We start from the raw sequence: 11,561 nt of genomic DNA on the forward strand, positions 1-11,561 counted from the left end.
GATGATTCCTCATCCATTTAAAACATCTTTGGTGGCATTTAAATGTAAAATGTGCAAAATTCGTCGTTTTACCCACGACTCCTCACGTCAGCATGCATCTTTGGCTCTCCAACGGGAGATTGAGAGACCAGTGTTGGACTGGTTTCCTCTCCACTTGGTGACAGTGGGGAGGAAAAACTGCCTGTAAACGAGGACAAACCTCCGGCAGAACCAGGCTCAGGAGGGGACAATCAACTGCCGGGACTGGTTGGTGGGGTTAACAGAGGTGGAGCAAGACGAGGCTACATCAGGTGAGGAAGCCGTAGCGTCTCTCCTCTGGAACAAGTGGAACCATTTCTTCTTTACGTACTTTCTTACTTTTCCAGGAGCGCTTTTTTCTCCAGGATGGTTTCTCAGCTCGTGGATGGTTTCTGATGCTGCTGCTGAAACGAACTGAAACTTGCTGTTGCTCACCCCTATTTAAAGAAAAACATCAAAGGATTCTTAAGATCTATGACATCATCACTCCCTAAGCCAATGAGATTGTCGCTTTGGAGCGTGATGTCACAGGAGGCGGGCCACGCCCCCCGCCGCCATGACAGCTTCAGCTATGGTTCGTACGTGTTGTGTATTCGGTTGCAACGTTAGATCTCACGATCGTGAAGGCAAGAAACTGGATAATGGGCTCTTTTCATCGTTTTCCATCCTGGCGGCGACGTGAGGGATCCTATGTATCCGATATCACCAAACAAAGACGCCAGGCATGGATTGCAGCGGTGAGAAGAGCGGATATCGAGTTCCGTGCAATCTCCAGCTTTTTGTTGGTTTGCTCGCGGCATTTTCTCTCCGGTGAGTTCTAAATTAATTCATATCACTATTAAAAGGCTTTTAGTGTTTTTTCTCAATGCGCTGCGGTCATAGATAATGAGATAAAACATGCTAACGTGTGATGCTGCACAACCACGTCATGTCGACTGAGTAGCTTTTGATTTGGCATTATTGCAGGCAAACCAGCATATGAAATGGATGTAACAAATCCAGACTGGGCACCAACACTGGGGCACGACGACAAACCTGTGTCAGACTCGGACCGGCACGCAAGGCGTATGCAACAGAAGCGAAAAAGAGCACCCATTGCAGGTAAACACCCCCCCCTCTCCAAAAACATACTAAATTGCTCTTATGGTACACTAATCCACACATAACTTAAAGATGAATCACACACCTGTCATTGGAATATTGGTGTACATTAACCTTATGTCTATGCACTATTTTTATCTTACAGGCTTGATGATCGATGAAGGTCTGACAGAAGAACAACAACAAAATAAACATGTCATGGAGGCAGTGGACAGCAATTGTGTTGGACAAGTGGAGGTTGACGTACCAGCTGCAAATGTGGACAGTGGTGATGGGAGTGACAGCGTCACGGAAGCTGAAGGGCAGACGAAGGATTGTGTGTGCAGTCAACAGGGCAGAGCAGAAATAAACCGGCTGTTGGAGGAGAACAGACTGCTTCGAGCACAGTTGCAAAAGACAGAGCTGAATGAAACTTTCTTAAAGGACGATACCGAAAAAGTAAGATATTACACTGGACTACATTGTTATGCTGTCTTAATGTCCCTCTTCAACACTGTCAAAGATTTCCTGCCAATATCGAAGAAACTGACAGGTTTCCAAATGCTCTTACTCACACTAATGCGTCTGAGACTTGATCTTCCAGTCCAGCATCTTTTCATCTATTCGATGTGTCCCACAAAACACTGTCTTCTGTCTTCACCGATACCATTGATGTTTTGTATGCCCGCTTAGGAGCACTGGTGCACTGGCCTGAGAGGCACTGTCTGCAGGCGACAATGCCTCCACAGTTTACTGAAACTTTTGGAAAACGAGTAGCCATCATTGTTGACTGTTTTGAGATTCGAACAGAAAGACCATCTAATTTAAAGGCACGCGCACAAACACTCTCATTACAAGGGTACACACACCATAAAATACCTCATCGGGATTACACCCCATGGAGCCATTTCTTTCATTTCCAGGGGATGGGGGGGTCGTGCATCAGATAAACACATCACAGAGAGATGTGGCATTCTTCAAAAGCTGTTACCAGGGGACGTAGTATTGGCTGACAGAGGCTTTGACATCAGAGATGCTGCAGGAATGATGTGTGCGCAGGTCAAGATTCCAGCTTTCACAAAAGGCTACTGTCAACTTGATGCAAGGGACGTTGAACAAACGAGAGCAATTGCCCACCTGAGAATTCACGTTGAGCGAGTAACAGGTAGTTTGCGCAACAAGTTCAAAATGTTACACACTACAATGCCAATCCGATTACTCTTATCATGTGACGATTGATAAGATCGTTAAGGTTTGCTGTGTTTTTGTTAATATGTGCCCCAGTGTTGTTGTCAAACCAGGGCCAAATGACACTTGCTACTGTTGAGTATTCTTAAAGCTGTTTTTTTGGATGTACAGTACATTGTAAATAGTTGTACTTTGTGTGAAGTTGTTTTAATAAAACAAAAAAGAATAGTATATTTGTTTGTTTTTCTTTAGATCTATTCACATGTACACAGCAAACACATAAAAATGAAATGCAAACTATTTACATCGCACCACACAGCTGTCATCAATCTTTAACCACAACATGAAACATTACAGGCTATTTAGAGCAGCACGTTGTTTCGAGAAGTATTTCCCAACAAGTTCAGGAAGGCACACTTTACGAAAGAAGTCTTGTGCTTGCTTTAAGCGCGGTTTCCAGAAATCCACAGCAGGGAAGACGCGAATCACAGCAAGGTCTCTCTGTGTCCACACAACGAGGTCACAGTGGTTGGCGCCCATAACAATTTTTTCAAAGTACCGTCTCTTGGCGTCTTGCACAATCGGTCGCGATACAGCCCTTTGTCTTTTGCGCTGATTTTGAGCATGGTTCTGGCAGTCCCGAATCCAACACTCCAACACTGTGTGCTTGTTTTGCTTTCTGGCCTACTGACATGGCGCCGCGATCCCACAATGCACTGCGGCGTGACGTCAACTCCAAAGCCCTATTTTTTTTTTAACTGTTTTCAAACTTAACTTAAAATTTCAGTGTTTTATTTGTATATTTGTATATTGCAAAACCACAATAATCTTCCAATTTAGAACTACAAGTAAAAAAAAGAACTAACATAAATAAAATACACTTCAGCTAAATAGTAATTTATTTTCACAAACCACGCAGAGCCGCACCATAAGGACTAAAGAGCCGCGTGCGGTTGCCGACCCCTGATCTAAAGGGTTTAACAAAAAGGGGGCGCTTCCTGCTGGAAAATGAAATGTCCCCACTGGGCGATCGTGGCTCAAGAGTTGGGAGTTCGCCTTGTAATCGGAAGGTTGCTGGTTTGGAGCCCCGGCTTGGACAGTCTTGGTCGTTGTGTCCTTGGGTAAGACACTTCACCCGTTGCCTACTGGTGGTGGTCAGAGGGCCTGGTGGCACCAGTATCCGGCAGCCTCGCCTCTGTTAGTGAAAGTGAAACATGCTTTCATCTGTTTTTGGTAATGTGCTGGAAAAGCTTGAAAATCTACCTTGAATGTGCTTAAAAAGTGCTTGAATCAGCATGTTCTTCCTCAATTGCTCCACCAGGGGGAGTTCCTCAACTATGACATCCTGATAGGAGTGAACCAGGGAGAGGGGCTGAAGTTTGTGGACGACAGTGAGGACAACGACGGCATCTCAGCTGCGGCGTTCGACTACACCATCTCCAACTTTGTTGACAACCTCTACGGATACCCAGAGGGTGAGGACGCCACCTCTGTACACTGCCACTTTTTCAGTTATTCCATTTTACAGCCTCCTCTCACTCAACTGCATTTTGCAGCATCATCAGGTTTTGTCTTATTAGGAGCTGCGTTTGTTGATCTGTTAGTTTTTTTCTGTTTACTGTATTCATTAAAATAAACAGATAATCGTCAAAATGACATATCAAAGCTTACATTACAGTTCTGACAGCTTGAGTTCACATGAATTTTCAAAAGAATATAAAAACCTGTGAAAGTGCTTTAAGCGTTTAAAACATGCAAGTAAAGAATGGAATCAGTAACATGTGAGCCCAGTGAAGTGCATCAAACAAGACAAGCGTGCTAAAGAGAGCCACTCATCCACATCACGGCGTGTCTGCGCCTTAACCTTTGAGGCTCTGTGGGCAGTAATGCTATCATCCCCCAGGTAGTCGGCTCCCAATCTCAGCGTCGCTGTTTCTGACAGATCGGCCTGCGAACCCGTCACAGCCGGACCACAGTCACAGTACAGACATGTTTGGATAATGCAGTCATGCTTCCTCTCTGCTGCCTGTCACTCATTCTGTTATCTGAAATACTTTTTTTTCCTCTCTAGATTTCTCACTCGCTTCCTGGCTCTTGGTTCATCTCACCAACATTTGCTTTGGTTTCATATCTTTTGATCAGACCGATCTCTTAAAAAATGTCTTGCACTGCTGTTACTTTACTCTTAGCAGTTTTTCACTTTTATCTTTCTTCCCCCTCCTTTTGTCCCCTCCTGTGCTTCTTCACCAGGCAAAGACATCCTGAGGGAGACCATTAAGTTCATGTACACAGACTGGGCGGACAGGGACAACGGCGACATGCGGCGGAAGACTCTGTTGGCCCTGTTTACGGACCACCAGTGGGTGGCACCAGCTGTGGCCACTGCCAAACTCCATGCTGAGTTTCAGTCCCCAGTTTACTTTTACACGTTCTACCACCACTGCCAGACCGAGACGCGGCCCGAGTGGGCCGACGCCGCGCACGGAGACGAGATACCTTACGTGTTCGGCGTACCGATGATCGGTGCCACGGACCTGTTCCCGTGCAACTTCTCCAAGAACGATGTGATGCTGAGCGCTGTGGTCATGACTTACTGGACTAACTTCGCAAAGACTGGGTAGGCCTCATGTTGTAGTAGTGTAAACTGTACACGTTACTGTATGTTCTCTGATAGCCTTCTAGTCATCTTGAATACTTGAATCTAGGTTGCTAGTTTAATTCCCGTGTGGCTTTGAAGAATTGAACATACTGGTTCACCAAAAGCATCCAGATCCCAGAGCAGCCGGTTGGTCTTAGATAGTTGAAAGGTTGCACAGAGAATGGGCCTCCTGTCTGTATTCAGTGTATTGATGCCACATGTTACTTATAATGGAGACTGAATATAACTTTGAACTGAAACGTTTAACCTTTATGCTCCACCAGGGACCCCAACCTGCCCGTCCCTCAGGACACCAAGTTCATTCATACCAAGCCCAACCGCTTCGAGGAGGTCATCTGGACCAAGTTCAACTCGAAGGACAAGCAGTACCTTCACATCGGTTTGAAACCTCGTGTCAGAGACAACTACAGAGCTAACAAAGTGGCCTTTTGGCTGGAATTAGTCCCTCATCTTCACAGCCTGCACGACGTGCTCTTTCCCACCACTACGCGCTCCCCCTGCAGGCCGTGACCCCGGCACCATGAGGCCAGAAACAACGTCCTCGAACCACTCGTCATCCTTACCCTACCTTCCCGTCAGATCCCGAGCCCGAGGGCTCAGAGCGCCCGCCCCAGGACCTCTTTCCCGGAGACACCCGCGACTACTCCACCGAACTGAGCGTGACAGTTGCAGTTGGAGCGTCGCTCCTCTTCCTCAACATCCTGGCCTTCGCTGCCCTTTACTACAAGCGTGACAAGCGGCACGAGATGCGCCGGCACCGGCTGTCCCCTCAGCGGGGCGGCCCCGCCAACGACCTGGCTCACAGCCAGGAGGAGGAGATCATGTCCCTGCAGATGAAGCACTCGGAGCACGACGCTCACCACGACATGGAGCCCCTGCGACCCCACGACATCCTGCGGCCCGCCTGCCCTCCCGACTACACCCTGGCGCTGCGCCGCGCCCCCGACGACGTGCCGCTGATGACGCCAAACACCATCACCATGATCCCCAGCACCATCACCAGCATGCAGCCTCTTCACGCCTTCAACACATTCCCCTCCACCGGCCACAACAACACCCTGCCCCACCCCCACTCCACCACCAGGGTATAGTAGGGACAGGCCCGACACAGCGCCACCTAGGGACCAGGAACACTGGCTCTGCTACCGCTCTGGAAGGGAGGCCTCTCGACGTGGGCCTTCGTTCTGTCCTCTTATTCTCTTCTTTCTCCAAAAGCAACTACACCTGCTGCGTCATGTGCTGTAAGACTTGGCAGCTCCCTCCACTGGTGGCATGTGGAGGTGCAACTGAAGTGTACAGCAGCAGATGAGCAGTTTGGGGTGGGTGACTCAGATCTTTCAAAGATACTGTTTTCAAAGACAGTCTGCTGTTTCCAGGCTCAAGACCTCCAACATTTGTCAAAGGGACGAATGCTCTCTCGCTCCTCGCTGTTTTCTCTTTTTTACGTTGGCGTCATCTCTTTTTCCATCTCCTGTGTGTTATGTGCACATTATGCTTCTCTTTTCTACATCCGTGTTTTATTACTGCTCTCTTCCTCTCATTTGACACGCCTCCCTCCTGCTCTTCTCTAAAAATTCCCGATCTGCTGAGCAGTCTGGAGGGGGGAGGCGTACACTAAACATATAACTATGAAAACACTGATATCTTTCATTCGACCAGCATTTTTAGGTGCCAAGTAAGTACTGCTGTGTTTCATTTCTCATCGAGGGAGAAGAAAAACGAAAGAAAAATAGAGTATCGCTATTTACCGTCAACTAACAGAGTTCTGTCATGTTCTCATGACAAAGTGCCAAACTGGCCTTGGTCGTGATTTTCTTTCTTCCATCTTCTCTTTTTTGTTGTTTTGTTTGAAGCATTTGTTTAATTGTTGTTTTTTATTGTGTGGAAAGAATTTTTCTGAAAATACAGATATAGAGAAATGATATTATATATAGTTCTATATAAAATGTGTACAAAGGAGAAAGTATATAAAAGGGTTTTCTCAGTGGGGGATCTATGCATGAATTATTTTTAAAGACGCGGGAAAAGGACACTGTACCTGTCGATGCACGTTTCCCAAAATCTAAACGAGTCATATCGCTCCATGTTTGCTACTTTTGGTTTTTGGTTTTCTCCCGCAGAGTAGAGCATCGCAGGAGCATCGCAGGAGCTGAAGTGAAGTCAAACGACGCCTCCCAGCACTCATTATTAAAACGGAGTCGATGCCAAAAGTCTTAAACGTTAGAATCAAAGCAACAGCTGTGAACTCAGTCATGGTGTCATGTGCAGCCTCCATCTTACTGTCACTACTTTTTCATTTTAGGGTACGTGAGGTAAAGCGTCCGTCGATGTAGCTTGATTGTACAAAATTATTTTTCTACGTTATTAACAAAACAGAGCAGAGACTGATGCTGCTCCTGTCTGACCCCCTTATGTCTGCCACAGTGTATTGACTTGTGGTGTGTGTTGTGTGTGTGTGTGTGTGTGTGTGTGTAGGAGCGGCTGTCGCTGTGTGTGATATCACATCTGCATCACTCAAGCGTAGGCGGCCCCGCGTCAGACAACAATAAACAAAAAGCAGAAAAAGGCCAACAGTAAAAACTCAGACTCCAGCATGAGCTCCTTCCTGCTGCTTCACCAATCACCTTCCTCCATATCATCACTGCTCCCTCCCTCCTCCACTCTCCATCCTACACCGCCTTTGTTATTAAACACCGACCCCCCCAAACTGATAATCAGACAAATTCCCAAACACCTGACTTCACTGTGTCGACACCGTTCCTGACTATTTCTGACCTCCGTTCAGCTCTGCTATTATCCTCACATCAAGGGTTCGTTCACCTGCCTGCAAATGATCTGTGAGCTCGTCGGTTGTAAATTAAACTCTAAGCACACTGAGGGTAACCGGGAGGCGTTCAGGGCCTGCAGTGCAGAGCTGCAACATGAAAAAAAGGGATGGGGGCTCAGATCTCCTGAACAGGGTGGAAACAACACGGTGGGTTTGTGCTGTTTGTGATTCCTGCTCCGTCACTCTGGTGGAGACGACTGCAGCTCAGCAGCGCTCCCTGCTGATCCTCTGATGAAGATGTCAACAGTATGTAAACTGAGCTGATGTGCTGCTGTTTGAGCCCACGTGGTAGCGTACGTCCAGTATGGGAGAACTTAGTCACCGGTGCTGTCTTTGCTTGTGCTCTAGCTTTAGCCTGTTTGATTGTTTGTTTTCTATTTTATTACTGCCTAAAAGGGGAGGTGGGGGAAACACATGCCTGACTTCTCCTGTCAGAGGTTTTGTAAGCTCACTGGAAGGGAAACGTGCACAATGTAAAGCATAAAACAACTGACTGGGGCTGTGCTGCAGGTGGATCAGTGCTGTGGACAGTAGCTGTGGAAAAGAGACTGGACAAAGACTCTCAGCCTTAAATACAGGACAGAGGATGATCCGATCATCTTTCAGCTAACAGTGTCGAGCAGAAGGACGGCCGGCTGATGCGTCCGTACGAACCCTTTTGTACTCACTCCTGTGTATAAGGAGGTGGCGAGGGCTTGTGTAGTTAACCTCAGCACCACACAGCTACAGCAGAGGAGAGAACACAAACGAGTCCTTTCATTCGGCTCTGGTCTTTCTCCTTGTCTGTTTTATAAGCTAACACTAGAGGGCGCCATTGTGGCACATTCAGCGCTCACTCTGAGGTCACTGGACAGAAGAAAATACCAAACTGGGAGACGGATGGAGACGAAACATCTGGAAGATCAGAACTGTACATTTTTAAGTGTAAGAAAAAAAACAGACAAAATATTTGTAAATATTAAGTTTCTTGTTTATTTTGTTTTGTTTTTTTTTGTTTTTTTGGAGTTAATGAATGATATGCTTATTTTGTGATGACAAAAGACAACAGGTGCAGTTTGTAATGAGAAGAAAAAATGGCCGTTAGCTTGAGGTTTCAAATGAGTTCATCCTTACCACCGATCAGTTTTGTCTTTGTTTTTTCAACATTTATTTTATTTTTGTCATAACGTTGATCGTTATCATGTGACCATCCTGTAGCAGGAAGGTCGCTGTAGCAGAAGTCATCTCCACTGAAGCCTCCTCACAGCAGAGGGCCAGTCATGCTGTTTATTAGACAGATTAGACATTTTGATTAATTTCATTGAAGTATACTTTAGTTTTTTTGTTTTACTTTGATGCTATAATAGATGTTTTTTAAATTTAGTAATATTTAATACTATATTGCATCATGGCAAAACAACAGTCTCCTCAAGCTGCTTTATACTGTAAGGTGAAAACACTACAGTAAAAGCCAGAAAACCCCAACAATCCAATGATCCCCTTTGAGCAAGCACTGGGCGACAGTGGGGAGGAAAAACTCCCTTTAGGAAGAAACCTCCGGCAGAACCAGGCTCAAGAAGGGGCGGCCATCTGCTGCGACCGGTTGGGGGTGATGGAAAGAGAATAGAGGGAGACAAGATGAAGTATACTTCTAATGGCCTATTCCAATTGGTGGTAATACATCATAAGAATTGAGGAAAGGTGGTGTTGATGGAGACTCTGGGGAAGGCCTTCGTCTGCCAGGGTGTTTTGGAGCCACTTGAATAAATTTAGTTTGCACTGGAGGTGGATGAGGTTTAATCTGTGGAAAGATCTGAGACGGAGTCGGAGTCTCCTCATAACATCTCCCCATCACGCCTCTATGGACCAACGGTGCGAGCTTTTGTCCTTTCTGTTTTTCTAATTTAAGCTGGAGTTGAACGTCTTTCACTCTAGATTTTAGATGACCTATCTCTTTTTCTTCATTGGCAGCCTTTCTGATCATCTGGTTCACTGGTCCAATGAGCTCCTGTTTTTGTTTGAATAAAGCGTATTCGGAAGACTTTACCATATCACTGTACTGCTTTTTAAATGATTCCAGCTCCCGTGTTTTACGTAGTAAAGCTGCATCTAGATCCTTGCATCTGGTACGTAGACAGTTCAGCTGTTTTTCAAGAAACTCCTCCGTTGTTCCAACAAAGGGGATGCCTTCCACACCGTCTACGTATTTCTTTTTCAAGTTGAGGAATATATCCCTAAATTCCACCTTTTCTTTTTCTCTGAAGTGACCTGCATGTGGAAATGCCTTTTCAAAGGACAAAACGCACTGGTACAATTCCTCTTGGAAGTGGCGCTTTTTCTTTTCCAGGCAATTCGTTTTTTGTGTGAATATTTCTGTTTGCTTTTTTGTGGAGCGCAGTTGCTCTTCCAGTGAGATCTTTTCAGCCAGTGCCTGATTGTGTGCCGCTTTTACGTTATGCCTGTCCACTGCTGTCTTTCTGTGTTCTTCCTTCTCTTTGCTTAGGGCCTTTTTTAGGTCTTCATTTTTCTTTTTCAAAGAATCAACTTCATCTTCGACCACAGCCTTCATTTTCTTTTCAAAGGCCAGAGCCCTAATATTGCTCTGACATTTTTGTTTCATCTCCATTTGCTGGGCCGTTTTTTCGTTGATGGTCTTCCCCATTTGAGCTTTCTCGTCTCTTAAGTCTTTCACAGTGTTACCCATTAATTCGTTTTGGTCCTGTAGCTTTATATTATGTGTCGTAAGACCCTCGATCCAAAACCGCGAGGATTTATGTTCCTCCTCACGTTCTTTGACTGAATTGATGGTCACACTTTTACCAATTTCCATTTTCTTCTCAAGCTTTGCAATATATTTATCATAAATGCCTATGACGATTTTTAACTTTGTTTCTGCAGCATATGCTTTGTCTGTGAGTTTTGATGTATTTTCGTCATAAAATTGCTGCATCTGATTTTTCTCCTCTTTGTGGCGTTTCACCAGTAAGTCGACGACTTGGCTGTTGTGAAACTGCTGACGCGCAACTTTTTCTTTTTCCGTTTCCAGCAGTGCTTGCAGCACTTCAACATCTTCTTCATGTTTCCTATTAAGTTCAGCCAGAGTTTTCTCCGTCTCTGCGCGGAACTTTATGAGAGCTTCGTTGTCATCTTTTATCGAGTGAAACCTGTCTGAGATACTGGTCCTGTCGTCCACAACAGAAGACAGCATCTCATTATTCTGCCAAAGTTCTTTGTTTTCTTTAGTTAGATCCTCGATCCGTTTGTTCTTGATTGTGTGCTGTTTTTTGAAGTAGTCAAGCTCAGTTTTAAGCTTTTCAACTTCATCAATCATTGGCTGCAGTCTTTGGTCGAACTGTCTGGCATATGTTTCTTTTTCTTTTTCACTTTTTTTAACCATTGCTTTCAAGAAATTAACATTTCTGTCTTTGTTAGGTTTCGAAGTCATTTCTGCTTTTTTATGTGCTGTATCACTCCAACAGAACGATAGCTTAATGAATTCCCTTTACAGGTCTCCTCTATTTATAGACTTGAACATCAAAGGATGAAAGGACTGTCACTATGACATCACCACGTTCTGTGACGTAATGTCATTAAACGGCACCACGTTCTGTGGTAATAGGGCTTTGGAGCGTGATGTCACGGGGGTGGGCGTGGAAAGGATTTTGGGGGTCTAAACAAAGCGTGTCTTTTTTTTGTAAAACTTTATTTAACAAACAATGAGTATACAACATACGAACAGATGAAGTATACAAAACAACAGAACATGAACACAAAAAGCATATATTATATGTTAAATGGTTCAATCCTCAA

At 45.2% G+C, this 11,561-nt stretch overlaps 1 pseudogene; it reads left to right on the plus strand.

Moving 5' to 3' along the window:
* Positions 1-541: 541 nt before the first annotated feature.
* LOC120739275 lies at positions 542-6,992 on the plus strand (annotated as a pseudogene).
* Positions 6,993-11,561: the final 4,569 nt, after the last annotated feature.

This window comes from Simochromis diagramma, unplaced genomic scaffold, assembly GCF_900408965.1.
Source record: "Simochromis diagramma unplaced genomic scaffold, fSimDia1.1 OVJJ01000425.1, whole genome shotgun sequence".
Lineage (NCBI taxonomy): Eukaryota > Metazoa > Chordata > Actinopteri > Cichliformes > Cichlidae > Simochromis > Simochromis diagramma.